We start from the raw sequence: 13242 nt of genomic DNA on the forward strand, positions 1-13242 counted from the left end.
TAGCGCATAAAGAGTCGGAGCCATGATGGACTTCCAGGCTCTTTTGTAAGTATAAACCAATAATAGATCCATGGTTAAAACCTAAACTCATCATGTTCTGCAAGGCCGCTGAGCAGTCAATGTCACTATCGACCAACTATTGATGTATAATTGATCGTATGGTTGGCTAAGTATGTGTTTTAGCTTCACAATTCTTCACTCATCACTTCAACATTAGAAAAGGAGTTCTGTTATGTCTTTGTGGTTTTATTGTGTGAAAGATGAGCGACTTTTAAGTGGAATTCAACAAGCTCAAGTTCACATCAAATTGTGTTATAATCTCTTTTTTTTAGAATTGAAAACGCCACTTACTACGGCAGTGTATTGCCCAGTATCTCACGACTCCTGACAAGTGTTAAAAATGAACTACAATTAGGTTTTAATGAATGTCAGTGTATAATAATTGTCTTATGAATGAGTCACCTTTTCAGCCCAGCAGATTCAGTTTTAGTGCAGTAGTTAATGAAGAACTAAGATAATGACTTGATGTTTGATGTAGGACGATAAACATATAGTACTATATTTATCAGCGAAAGGTACTCACTCGTACGTACTTTCATCCAGCTGACAGACGTCTTTTTTTGACCACGGACCGAACCATAACAACAGAGGTTCCCTGACTTTAAAAAAAATATATACAAAATCAATACACAAATGAACATATGAATAATTGATATCATTGTAAAAAAATAAATAAAAACAGCCAAAAAATAAATAAAAAAATACAAATCTAAAATAAACGCCCACCTTATATCTGTACACTAATTACCCCTTTCCAATATTCTATGTTTGTAGTTACATGGGGCATCAATGCGGGGTTACTCATTTTCACAGAGCACTCGTTTTAAAATGCCAAACACATTTTTGCTCAGTTTGTGTCCTCGTATTAAACCAATTTACACCCATTTTCCTAAGCAACCATTAACCACCCACATGCTTTTTAGCTCCTGTTTACATGTTATATTGTGATTACCTAAATACACAAAATTGCACCCTGTGGTCCCACTATTTTGGAAACCACCTTGGTGCTTGTTAAATAATTGATTTGATTTGTTAAAATAGAGTAGAATCTATTCCCTAAAATGCTTGACTGGTTTGAATATCCCATCGCATCTGTTCATTTTTGCAGTTTTCTGGTGATACTTCTGGCTAGGTGAGCGCTGTGTACACTTTAAGGTGTATTTAGCATTTAAATGACCTAAGATTGGCCAGAATCATTAACATTTGTAGCTGCTGAACTTTTCTTGCCGCTGTATTTCCTTAACCCACCTCACATTTAAGCCACAATACCCGCGCGTAGTCTATACAAACAAGTCTGGGTAAATACAGCTATCCCATGAGGCCTCTTGACAGATAATAAGCGAGGGGCTGCTCCTGTGATGTGTAAAAAGGGGCACCTAAATTCACTCAGCCCTTGAATAAAACAATAGCGGGTGCAGCTTGTACGAGGCGTTCAAATGCAGATACGCTCCAAAGGTGACAGCGCGGATAAGCCCTTTATGTCAAATCCTTCCTCTGCTCTGTGTGTTTTTTTTTTTCATGCTGCGTCACTCAAACCCGCGCCGTTGCACATGACACGTTTGAACAAAGTTTTATCAATCTCCCCGGCCATGTGTGACAGTTTAATCAATAGGGGAAGGACTACTCCTAGTTTTCATATCCGAAAGCGTGACCTACCTGCGTTACTGCCCTGGGTTTGCGCCGGTAAACGCTCTCTGAATTACCCGTTTAACGTTCTCTTTAATGTGGTGAGAAACGTTACAGTTTCACGCTCAGTCGTGATCGTGGAGTGCAGGACGATTAGAAGTGAAATCGACTCTGCTTTGTTGTGTGTGGTAATGTTGCTGAAGAAAATGTAGATGATAAACAATAAGAAATAAACTAATATGCAAAAAAAAACAACAACAACATAATCTGCATGAAATAAATGAAAACAGAAGGATTTTGTTTAGTTTGATGACTCTATAATGAGTCATCCAAGTTATTTATTTGATTATCTACAGCTCAAATCTGATTGTAATACAGAAAAATAACAGAAAGTCTCCCACTCCACAAGTCCATCCATGTTCTTCCACGTGCACGGACAAAGCAGACGGTGGTCAACAGCCTGTAAGTGTTTCCAAGAAAAGAATCTGGCAAAACATTTCACCAAACTTCAGTTAAAAACACAGGAACAAAGAAGCTCACACATGGAATATGATAAACACAAGAAGATAAGCCTAAATGTAACTCAAATATAAGAGAGCTATATTAAGCCCCTAAAAACAAAAAGCACAAACTTAATTAGGCCACAGTTGTAACATTTTTTACTAAAAGACAAATGAGTCATTTCACAGTTTTTCTGTCACCAAAGTGGAAATAATGACATTTAAAGTTTCATTATTTTTATTTGTAAGTCCTGAATTGTGAACCGCATTGGCTTATCTAGTTTCATTCATTCACTTTTTTGCCCTTTTCTCCGTGAATGTGGCCTATTGTCATCAAATAAACATTTAAATGAAATAAACAACAGTTTGTAGCTTGGTATCTGCAAAACAAGGCTGAATGGTTGTAATTTGTCCCCAGGGGCCCCGATCCGTTGGCGCATCTGTTTTATTTGAGTCTGCTCCCAAATCCAGTCTGCTCGCTGTCTGTGCCCAAAGGGAGACAACATTAAAGGGAGGATGGGTGACACCTCAAAGGAGTGTCTGTGGGGAAAGGAGGGATGTGATGTTTGTGTAGGTCTCAAAACACCAACAGGTCCCGTAGGTGTAATTGTAAAGAACGCTGATCAATTAGTGCATCGCTGCACTTCTGTTAATTACAGCGAGCAGCGTAGACTCGGTGTTCGAGTCGGTCTTATCCACTCATCCACTGTGGGCATTTTACAAGTGGCTGGAGATGTTTATCTGGTGGACGGCCGTTTTACAAGCACCTGCTCTGCTCCACCAGGTGATGCACCACAGAAAGGCCCCACGGTCTAGTTAGATTTAAGTCTATTTTTATTTCTCTTGATTTTTTGTTGCATGTTTCTGTTGACCTGCTGTGCTCTTATGTTAAACACATTTTTTAACTACACTGTTGTTAAAAATAGCCCACAAACCCAAGCGAGACCAATTATCTCAAGCTCAAGTCCACTTGAAAGGAGTTCCAAGCTGCAGGAGCAGCTCAGGTCCCAAATCAGGTCTCACACGGGCACGACAGGCTGTGTATAATGAGCCTCTGCTCTCTGCATGAGCACACACCTAGGTGCACATGTACATTACTTTATATAATAATAACATCCAATGAAGGCCTTCCAGCCTTGGCACAGTGTTCACAGTGTTCATATTGTTCACAGTGTTCACAGTGTTCATATTGTTCACAGTGTTCACAGTGTTCACAGTGTTCACAGTTGTTGTTGTTGTTGTTATTGTTTTATGGCGGTTGGCATCCAAGTGTTGCATTACCGCCAGACTTTATTCCTCAGACTTTGTCGTAGTCCTCAGACTCTGTCGTAGTCCATAAAAGTACTCCTTCCATTGCTTTGGTGTTACAAAGCCCATGAGGTCATGATATGTCTTTGTGACTAGAATAGTTGTTGTTGTTGTTGTTGTTGTTGTTGTTTTATGGCGGTTGGCATCCGAGTGTTGCATTACCGCCAGACTTTATTCCTCAGACTCTGTCGTAGTCCGTAAAAGTACTCCTTCCATTGCTTTGGTGTTACAAAGCCCATGAGGTCATGATATGTCTTTGTGACTAGAATAGTTGTTGTTGTTGTTGTTGTTGTTGTTGTTGTTGTTGTTGTTGTTGTTGTTTTATGGCGGTTGGCATCCAAGTGTTGCATTACCGCCAGACTTTATTCCTCAGACTTTGTCGTAGTCCTCAGACTCTGTCGTCGTAGTCCTCAGACTCTGTCGTAGTCCGTAAAAGTACTCCTTCCATTGCTTTGGTGTTACAAAGCCCATGAGGTCATGATATGTCTTTGTGACCGGCTTTATTCCAGGGAGACTCTTCTTCATCTTCCTCTCCTTCTTTGACGTTCGGTGCTTCCACCGTACAGCTTTATTCTTCAGGCTTCATTCTATAGGCTTTAATATGTCCACTGATGTCGCCGCTTGGTAGCCGTGCGTCTACGAGACTGGGCGAGGACAGGAGACCACCCCCACCCCCATCTCGTCACTCTGATCACTCTGACTCCCCACAAGCAGACCCCCATCACTCCGACTCCCATTTAGCGCCTTTAGCCTGTTTTCTATATCTGCCCAATCAAGCTCCTTTGTTGTTTCAGAGACCAACCGGCTTTATTCCAGGGAGACTCTTCTTCATCTTCCTCTCCTTCTTTGACGTTCGATGCTTCCACCGTACAGCTTTATTCTTTAGGCTTCATTCTATAGGCTTTAATATTTCCACTGATGTCGCTGCTTGGTAGCCGTGTGTCTACGAGACTGGACGAGGACAGGAGACCACCCCCACCCCCATCTCGTCACTCTGATCACTCTGACTCCCCAAAAGCAGACCCCCATCACTCCGACTCCCATTTAGCGCCTTTAGCCTGTTTTCTATATCTGCCCAATCAAGCTCCTTTGTTCCAAGGAATCTCCCTGCAGCTTTAGCAATGATCCTGATCCTTTCAGTTCTGCTTTGAGTCTGAGCAGCACAGTTTACAACATCCACCATAAAGAGTACAAAATCCTCTCTATCCACAACCAGGGTATTCTCATTAATTCTGGAACCTGCACACTTGGGACCTCCACTCTTGAAACCTTCACACTTCTTGGGAGCCACGCTGGCCTTTCTCATTTCGCCCTGGCTGGGAGCAGCGCTGGCTCCTCTCTCTGTATTTACTCTAAACTCGTTACTTGAAACTTTCTTGACTGCATCTGCATAGGATATACCTTGAGAGACCTTTATTTTCTGCACCTCAGCAGCTCTTTTGCTAAACCTGCATCCCCCGTAGGCAGAGCTATGTTCTTCCCCACAGTTACAGCACTTCAGTTTTGCTCCCACGTCACACTTCCCATACTCATGATCTCCTGCACATTTACCACAACTTTTCCTCCCTCTACAGACCGCTGCAATATGCCCAAAGCGCTGGCACTTAAAGCAACGCAGGGGCGGTGGAACATATGGCCTAACGTCATGGCACATGAACCCAATGAACACCTTACTAGGCAGGCACCTCCCTTCAAGTGTTACCATTACCGACAAGCTGTCACATCTTACCCCAGACCGGGTCACCTTCAACCGCCTAGCGTCCACCACCGTAACTCCCGTCAAATTCTCCTTAACTTCATCCACAGACGTCGCCGTAGGGACGCCTACGATAACTCCTCTGACCATGTTTCTTTCAGCATTAGACACAAGAATGTCCTTTCCACCCAGACGTTTAGTTCCAATCGCCTTCCGTTGCTGAGCCGCGTCCTTGCACACGACCAGCAGCGAGCCATCTCTAAGGACACTCGCACTCTTGATCACTCCCACAGCTACAGTTAGGCTCTTTGACAATGCCACTGAATTCCACTCCTTAAAGGATGCACTATCCTGTGCAAGCTTTATGATCACCTTACAGTCTCTGCTCTCACTCCGGATATCAATAGCTTCAGCCTCATCCTGCTGCTCATTCCCAGAACCCTCGGACGAGCTAAGGGACTTTTTACGTTTCCGGGCACGTGCAGCCAGAAAAGGCTGCTCCTCCACGCCGTCCAGAACGTCTTCCATCCCCGATCCACTCTCCTCCGCCATCTCCCGTCTTTCCAGACCGGGTGTTGAGCAAGGTCTCCTCACAGTTTTGTATTATAATGGCGGTTGGCATCCAAGTGTTGCATCTGTTCAACGTTGTTGTTTTATGGCGGTTGACATCCGAGTGTTGCATTACCGCCCTCACAGTGTTCACAGTGTTCACAGTGTTCACAGTGTTCACAGTGTTCACAGTGTTCATAGTGTTCATAGTGTTCACAGTGTTCACAGTGTTCACAGTGTTCACAGTGTTCATAGTGTTCACAGTGTTCATAGTGTTCATAGTGTTCATAGTGTTCACAGTGTTCATAGTGTTCACAGTGTTCACAGTGTTCATAGTGTTCACAGTGTTCACAGTGTTCACAGTGTTCACAGTGTTCATAGTGTTCACATTCACAGTGTTCACAGTGTTCACAGTGTTCATAGTGTTCATAGTGTTCATAGTGTTCACATTCACAGTGTTCACAGTGTTCACAGTGTTCATAGTGTTCATAGTGTTCATAGTGTTCACAGTGTTCACAGTGTTCACAGTGTTCATAGTGTTCACAGTGTTCATAGTGTTCATAGTGTTCATAGTGTTCACAGTGTTCACAGTGTTCACAGTGTTCACAGTGTTCATAGTGTTCACAGTGTTCATAGTGTTCATAGTGTTCATAGTGTTCACAGTGTTCATAGTGTTCACAGTGTTCACATTCACAGTGTTCACAGTGTTCACAGTGTTCATAGTGTTCATAGTGTTCATAGTGTTCATAGTGTTCACAGTGTTCACAGTGTTCACAGTGTTCATAGTGTTCACAGTGTTCACAGTGTTCATAGTGTTCATAGTGTTCACAGTGTTCATAGTGTTCACAGTGTTCATAGTGTTCATAGTGTTCACAGTGTTCACAGTGTTCACAGTGTTCACAGTGTTCATAGTGTTCACAGTGTTCACATTCACAGTGTTCACAGTGTTCATAGTGTTCATAGTGTTCATAGTGTTCACAGTGTTCACAGTGTTCACAGTGTTCATAGTGTTCACAGTGTTCACAGTGTTCATAGTGTTCATAGTGTCATGATCTCCTGCACATTTACCACATCTTTGCCTCCCTCTACAGACCGCTGCAATATGCCCAAAGCGCTAGCACTTAAAGCAACGCAGGGGCGGTGGAACATATGGCCTAACGTCATGGCACATGAACCCAATGAACACCTTACTAGGCAGGCACCTCCCTTCAAGTGTTACCATTACCGACAAGCTGTCACATCTTACCCCAGACCGGGTCACCTTCAACCGCCTAGCGTCCACCACCGTAACTCCCGTCAAATTCTCCTTAACTTCATCCACAGACGTCGCCGTAGGGACGCCTACGATAACTCCTCTGACCATGTTTCTTTCAGCATTAGACACAAGAATGTCCTTTCCACCCAGACGTTTAGTTCCAATCGCCTTCCGTTGCTGAGCCGCGTCCTTGCACACGACCAGCAGCGAGCCATCTCTAAGGACACTCGCACTCTTGATCACTCCCACAGCTACAGTTAGGCTCTTTGACAATGCCACTGAATTCCACTCCTTAAAGGATGCACTATCCTGTGCAAGCTTTATGATCACCTTACAGTCTCTGCTCTCACTCCGGATATCAATAGCTTCAGCCTCATCCTGCTGCTCATTCCCAGAACCCTCGGACGAGCTAAGGGACTTTTTACGTTTCCGGGCACGTGCAGCCAGAAAAGGCTGCTCCTCCACGCCGTCCAGAACGTCTTCCATCCCCGATCCACTCTCCTCCGCCATCTCCCGTCTTTCCAGACCGGGTGTTGAGCAAGGTCTCCTCACAGTTTTGTACTATAATGGCGGTTGGCATCCAAGTGTTGCATCTGTTCAACGTTGTTGTTTTATGGCGGTTGACATCCGAGTGTTGCATTACCGCCCTCACAGTGTTCACAGTGTTCACAGTGTTCACAGTGTTCACAGTGTTCACAGTGTTCATAGTGTTCATAGTGTTCATAGTGTTCACAGTGTTCACAGTGTTCACAGTGTTCATAGTGTTCACAGTGTTCACAGTGTTCATAGTGTTCACAGTGTTCACAGTGTTCACAGTGTTCACAGTGTTCATAGTGTTCACATTCACAGTGTTCACAGTGTTCATAGTGTTCATAGTGTTCATAGTGTTCACAGTGTTCACAGTGTTCACAGTGTTCATAGTGTTCACAGTGTTCATAGTGTTCATAGTGTTCATAGTGTTCACAGTGTTCACAGTGTTCACAGTGTTCACAGTGTTCATAGTGTTCACAGTGTTCATAGTGTTCATAGTGTTCATAGTGTTCACAGTGTTCATAGTGTTCACAGTGTTCACATTCACAGTGTTCACAGTGTTCACAGTGTTCATAGTGTTCATAGTGTTCATAGTGTTCATAGTGTTCACAGTGTTCATAGTGTTCATAGTGTTCACAGTGTTCATAGTGTTCACAGTGTTCACAGTGTTCATAGTGTTCATAGTGTTCACAGTGTTCATAGTGTTCACAGTGTTCATAGTGTTCACAGTGTTCACATTCACAGTGTTCACAGTGTTCACAGTGTTCACAGTGTTCATAGTGTTCATAGTGTTCACAGTGTTCACAGTGTTCACAGTGTTCACAGTGTTCACAGTGTTCATAGTGTTCACAGTGTTCACAGTGTTCACAGTGTTCATAGTGTTCATAGTGTTCACAGTGTTCACATTCACAGTGTTCACAGTGTTCATAGTGTTCATAGTGTTCACAGTGTTCACATTCACAGTGTTCACAGTGTTCATAGTGTTCACAGTGTTCATAGTGATCTCAAAGCACAGTATCCAAGGATCTCAGACGTTTTGATGTTGCATTTATAGAGAGCTTCTATAATCAAACAGAGGCCGATACAGATGCAGTTACGAGCTTCAAGTGTAATAAAGGCTTTATTACAATAAAAGAGCCCGAGCTTTACCTTCCATAAGCTTCACTCACAGTCAGACGGATTGATTCGATGAATGGTTGTGCGAGCGGCTGAGCAGGTGCTGTGCAGGTGCTGTGCAGGTGCTGTGCAGGTGCTGTGCAGGTGCTGTGCAGGTGCAGCTAATGGCAGTGTCCATGAGCTAAACATTAGCCCTGAATCAATGGTGCCACGTGCAGGAAACATCAACAGCTGGAGTGGCAACTGTTAGTGCTCAGGTGGAAGCCTCTGAGACATAAACGCTCACTTTAAGTGAGTCTGAGGTCTGAGTCCAAATTCTTCTTCTTAGTAATGAGGTCACTTGGACAAATAATGGAAAATGAAAAGATTTCCTAATAAAAACACTGCAGCCCTAAATTAAAATCCACTGCTTGCTGCAGTAAAATCTAATTTCTATTAAGTTGTTTTGGATCAATATTGCAGTTTACAATGAACAAAATGTAAAATTATGATTTTATTATATAGTTCATTATTAAGTACCTGAGAAAAAAACATAAAATCCATCTCCATGGAGACAAAAACGTAATTCCACCAGTCCAACTTACAGGTCAGATCTGTGGTCAGTCGTCCCCTCTCACCGTCAGAATTAGGGATGTATCGATGTTCAATATAATATTGAATCATTCAATACTCGTGTCACGATGTTCTCTCGATACACATTTGGAAAGGAAAAGGTTAAACTGCGGCAGGTGCTCTGGGTTTTATTAGGCCCGAGCGCCACAAGCTGGCGAGAGGCCTATTAATCTCGTAAGGCCGTGCGAAGCACGGCTGCGAAAGTGCGCACGTAGTGCGCACGAAATCGAGCGCGAAGCGCTCGCCCACTTCCAAACACTCACTAACGCACTCCTCCACTCATGCACGCCCCGTGCATACTAATTAGTTGTAGGAAAATGGAACATTACCGTTGTAAACGGGCGAAGCCCGTGCAAAAGTTCGCACTAAACGAGCACTTTACATTGGGATGACGACCGCTTCGCGGTCGTCATCCCCATATAAAGCACTCATTTGCGCTAAGTAGCTCACGAATACGTTCCCCATCTCTTGCATGTTCCGTGCATATAAGCATGTAATGCAAAAATTGAACATTATTACTGTATAGAGGGCCAAAAACACAAAGTGGGCGGAGCCCACTCAAAATTATCGAAAGTACCCGTCAGTGACCAGGGACCCACACCATGAGGTAGGAAAGCGCGAGCGCTTTCCGAAAATGTATAGTTTATGATATTTGAAAAATGGGAAACATTGTTTTCGCATCGGAATATTATTCTTTCTTTCTTTCTTTCTTTCTTTCTTTCTTCTTCTTCTCGGGACCAACCCCCCTATTTTTCACCCAGTGAACATTGACGAAAAGTCACAAAAATTTGCACACCTCTAAAAATCGTGCCTCTCTACATTCTGGCTATTTCCCTTTTCTAAAATAAAAAAAATTGGCGCGTCAGCGCCACCAAATGTACCAAAAATGCATTGAGAGATGGGAAATGACCCAAAAAAAATCTGATCGTAGAATCATGAAATTTGGTGCAGAGGTAGATGGTGACAAGAGAAGTAAAAAATATTATTACGGTAACGCCGTCCCCCGAACCAAATGTCGGCCATATTGCTTCAAAAATGGCTAAACATGACTTCGGAGTCTTTCCAAACGTCGTACTTTTACGAACTCCTCCCAGGGCGTTGGCCCTAAAAAGCTGAAATTTGGTGAAAATGCTACTGAGGAGTGGGACATCAAAAGTTATCCAAATTACATTGATACCTCTCACGGTCTCTGTGCGGCGAAGCCGCAAACTGTAACTAAAATTTCAGAAATCTCCCATATTTAAAATTTCTGCCGTTTGCGCAGATAAAGTCCGAATTGCGTCAAATTAGAATCAGTTGTTAAACTCTTTGCCCTAAACCTACTTGAAGTGAAATAAATTCATTTGGCGCCACAGCGCCCCCTACAGATTTTATATGGAGGTTAAATGTTTAGTTTTGCGAAATTATATGAAATTTGACACACAACTCAATTTTAGCATCCCCATCAAAAAAGTCAATGAGACCCATGTCATAATTGTTATGGCGTTGCCGTAGCGATGACCAAAACCTCCCATGTTATTCCAATGGGGAAATTGCCCGAACATGTATACACTTTATACCTTCACAAACTCCTCCCAGGGCATTAGCCCTATTAACCTGAAATTTGGTGAGACTCATCTTCAGGGGTGGACCATCAAAAGGTATCCACATTTTTATTCAAAAAGTCACGGTCTCTGTGCGGCAAAGCCGCACATTTTGCCAAGAATTCAAAAGAAAATTGCTTTTTGATGGTAAAACAAAGGGGAGAAGATGTGACAGCGTCACAGATTCAGCAGTAGGCGTAATAAAAGGACAATTGGGGCGCGTTAGCGCCCCCTCCTCTTGCGGTGTGGCGGCGTAGTGGCGGCGTGGCGAGGGCCAATCATTGCCGCTTGCGGCTTTAATTTTTATTATTATTTTTCTTGTTCTTCTTCAGCGCTTTGATCTCTAATCTGACCCCCTGAACATATTCAAAAACTCACCAAACTTTGCCCAAAATTCAGAATCGGCGAAAAATTGGATTTTTTCTGAGCCATTTTTTTTTTTTCGTTAAAAAATGGCGCGACAGCGCCACCGACAAAAGTCAAAATACATTGCGCCTATGGGAGACGCCCCGAGGTCAACTTTGGCGTAAAGCTACGAAATTCGGGACACGCATTCCTCTCGTGAGGACAAAGAAAAAAAATCATTGTGGCCACGCCCCCAGACTTACCCTATGGCCGCCATCTTCCTTTGAAAATGAAAACACGCTGTGTTAGCCATTTTGTTCACGTCAAACTTTGACGAACTCCTCCTAGGGCGTTTTGCCCACCAACTTCAAAATTGGCGTACGTCCTCTGGACAAGTGGGGCATCTAAAGTTATCCAATTTTTGGAGATACCTTTTACGGTCTGTGTGCGGCGCAGCCGCAAAGTTGGACAACTTATTTTGGAATATTGCAGGTCTAAAAATTGCTCCCATTTGATCAAAACCAGTCCGATTAGGACCAAATTTGAATCAGTTGTTCAACTTTCTAGTTTGGACCAGTTTATGATGACAAAATTTAAATGGGCGCGATAGTGCCCCCTATAGAGTGACCTTTAAAATAACATTGAAGGTCAAAAATTAGTTTGACCAAAATGTTCTAAACTTTACCCAAAATTCTATTTTGGCGTCCCGATCAAAAAAGCCAATCAGACAAAACCTTAATTTTTACGGCGTAGTCGTAGCGATGACATAAACTTCCCATGTTATCCCTATGGGAATACCGCTAAATCTCTCGAATATCAACATTTTTCTGTTTCACACTTTAACGAACTCCTCCTAGTGCGTTTTGCCCACCAACCCCAAAATCGGTGTACGTCCTCTAGACAAGTGGGGCATCTAAAGTTATCCACATTTTAAGGATAGCTTTTACGGTCTCTGTGCGACGGAGCCGCAAACGTTTCCCAGAATTCTGACTATTTGGCCTTCAGAGTGGCCTATAAGCAATAGAGTTTTTCCAAATGACATGATATTTTGAACAAAATTCTAATTTGCCATCCTGATCATGAAAGTATGAGAGCCAAAGTCATATTTTGTACGGCGTAACCGTAGCGATGACAGAAACATCCCATGTTATCCTTATGGGAAAATCGTTGAATCGCTCAAATCACCACATTTTTACGCTTCACACTTTAACGAACTCCTCCTAGGGCGATTGTCCGATCAAGTTCATATTTGGAGAATATCATCTACACAAGCGGGGCATCAAAACGTATCCATATTTTGATTCTAAGTGCTACGGTCTCTGTGTGGCGGACCCGCAAATATATGTCAGAAATGGGAAAACAGCGAATCTCTAAAATGACCACATTTTTACGCTTCACACTTTAACGAACTCCTCCCAGGGCGATTGCCCGATCAAGCTCATATTTGGGGAAAATCATCTACACAAACGGGGCATCAAAAGTTATCCATATTTTTATTCCAAGTGCTACGGTCTCTGTGCCGTGGAGCTGCAAATATACTGTCACAAATGGGAAAAACGCCAAATCCTTGAAATGTTCACATTTACGCTTCACACTTCAACAAACTCCTCCGTGGGCAATAGCCCAATCAGCTTTACTTTGGGAAATATCATTTACACAAGCGGGGCATCAAAAGTTATCCATATTTATATTCTAAGTGCTACGGTCTCTGTGCGGCGGAGCAGCAAATTTGACTGACACTTGTGTTGATTTGCACTGGATTGGCCATGTCCAATGTGTCGCCGTCTGTCAAGTTCTTTTTTTAATTCAACACACAATAAGGGCGCCATCTTTATCAAGTCGAAAGCGCAGAGTCGGAAGGCCGGCGGCCCGCGAGGGCCGTTGGATGCCGCTTGCGGCTTTAATTAGGCCCGAGCGCCACAAGCTGGCGAGAGGCCTATTAATCTCGTAAGGCCGTGCGAAGCACGGCTGCGAAAGTGCGCACGTAGTGCGCACGAAATCGAGCGCGAAGCGCTCGCCCACTTCCAAACACTCACTAACGCACTCCTCCACTCATGCACG

This window comes from Eucyclogobius newberryi, unplaced genomic scaffold (genome assembly GCF_026437365.1).
Source record: "Eucyclogobius newberryi isolate DKJ021-1_F unplaced genomic scaffold, fEucNew1.0.hap1 SCAF_11, whole genome shotgun sequence".
In the NCBI taxonomy this organism is placed as follows: Eukaryota; Metazoa; Chordata; class Actinopteri; order Gobiiformes; family Gobiidae; genus Eucyclogobius; species Eucyclogobius newberryi.